The following is a 2,255-nucleotide window of genomic DNA, read 5'->3' as shown; positions in this document are numbered from 1 at the left end:
ATCAGTGATGTCATCAGTGATGTCACTGACCATGTCATGAATGATGTAATATGTGACATGATCAGCAGTGGATTGCGGGTGCGCGATATATAGTTAGTACAACTAACTATATATGGAATTTCAATGGTTTTGTGTGAGTAAAATAAGGTTTTTTAAATGCTAATTCCTAACTATATATGGTCTATAACCTATGGTTTTTTCAGTGAATTTTCAAGGTTTTGTAAATGCTAATTCCTAACTATATATGGTCTGTAACCTATGGTTTTTTCAGTGAATTTCATTGGTTTTTTAAAAGCTAATATCTATAGCTGTAAAATGTATTCTTCTTTAAATCCAAAAATATATTTTATATGTTTATTAATAATTTTTTTTAAATATTTTTTTTGTTTCGCTCCCGGTCCGCGAACCGGGAAGCTTTCCGTTAGCTCAAATAGATGCCGCGACCCGGTCCGCGAACCAGTAAGAAATCAACATAGTGACGGTATCGCGTTGCCGCGAAATGCGTCTTGTGACGTATCGCGTTAGCGCACCCGGAAGTGCCCCGGGGCGCGGACCGAGGCGCGAAGCGCAGCGACCCGGAAGCGATCCGCGGCACGTCGCGAAAGCGCGACGTATCGCGTTGCCGCGTAATGCGTCTTGTGACGTATCGCGTTAGCGCACCCGGAAGTGTCCCGGGGCGCGGACCGAGGCGCGAAGCGCAGCGAACCGGAAGCTAACCGGGGAGCGTTCCGCAGCGCGTAACATGAGCGTGAGAGGTCATGTGACTTGGTAATAAAACTTTTCATTGGTTCATTTCACTTTTGGTTTCATAATAATGGAAGGCTAGGTCAGGTGACCTAAAAATAACACTTTTCATTGGTTGAGAACTTTTGCTTTTCCCAAATGATGAAAACCCCTCCTTCTTTCCTCACTCTGACTTTCATCTTGGTGAGAGAAAGACCCTTTTACTTTATAGAGAAATGGCTTCCATTGTTGCTTCAGCTAGTGTTCCCCCACCACCACCCCCATCTCCTCAAGGGAAGAAAGGACCACCTGCTCAACCAATGTTTGAGGAAGATCAAGAAGAAGAGGAAGAGGAGGAAGAGCCTGAGTTTTTGCCAGAGGAGCCCAGGAGGTACAATAGAAAAGAAAACTACATCTGGCAATTTTTTACATTTCCAGCAGGGCAAAAAAAAGTTAATGCAAGATATGTGTTTTGCCGTATTTGCAAAGATCGACTGTCAAGGGGCACTGACAAGAAATACAGCTTCGGCAATTATACGATGCACAGGCATATGAGTAGGTGGCACCCAAATAATTATAGTGCTGCCCAGCTTCGTGATGAACAACAAAATCCCCTGGCAATGGTGAGAACATCTGCTGTCAAAGAAATATCGGGACCAGAGGCGAGGGAGGTGATCCCGAACATTCAAATGGACATGGGGGAAGTAAAGCAAGTGTGCGTGTGGTGCGGCCAAACACTTTGCCACGGAGAAAGAAGCATTATTCTTATAATGAGAGCTATCAGAAATCATGATTGCCCGAAACGCCCCAAAAAATAAATTCTTCTTTTTTTCGTTGCTCCTGTTGAGCCCTTCTCAATGAATCATTTTTGTTTCCCCCCTCCCCCCCAAAAAAACAGAAAAATTACAAAATGTTCAGAAAAAACAAAAAAAATATAAAAAAATTTCAGAAAAATAATTACAAAAATTTAAAACAACAAAAACCAAAAAAAAAGTTCTTTTCAGAACTACCTCCCCATTATAAAAAAAATTGGTAGAATTTTTGAAACTCTGCCAATCTCTATTTCTTATAGTTCGCTTCCAGTTCGCACTCCGGTACGCGAACCAGGAGCGAACCCAAAAAAATTTTTTAAAAAAAGAACAGTAAGTATAAGGGAAGGAAACAGACAGTTATGTTAAAAGAAAGACAGCTACAGGGAGTAAAGAAAACATACTGTTACCCGCAATCCACTTCTGATCATGTCACATATTATATCATTCTTGACATGGTCAGTGACATCATCAGCAGTGGATTGCGAGTAACAGTATCTTTTGTTTTGTTTGCTGTCTTTCTTGTAACATAAATGTCTGTTTCCTATCCTTATACTTACTGTTCTTGTTTTAAATTTTTTTTTAGATCATTCAGAAACAGTAACATTAATAGAGACAGAATGAGTGAATAATAATGAAGAAGTATGAGAAGAGAGGGACTGAGAAAAATACTGGAAGGAGTAGAATAATTAAGTAATAGAGAAAGGAATGAGAGAAGTAGCA

This window comes from Lissotriton helveticus, chromosome 9 (assembly GCF_964261635.1).
Source record: "Lissotriton helveticus chromosome 9, aLisHel1.1, whole genome shotgun sequence".
Taxonomy (NCBI): Eukaryota; Metazoa; Chordata; class Amphibia; order Caudata; family Salamandridae; genus Lissotriton; species Lissotriton helveticus.
This window is presented reverse-complemented; position numbering follows the sequence as displayed.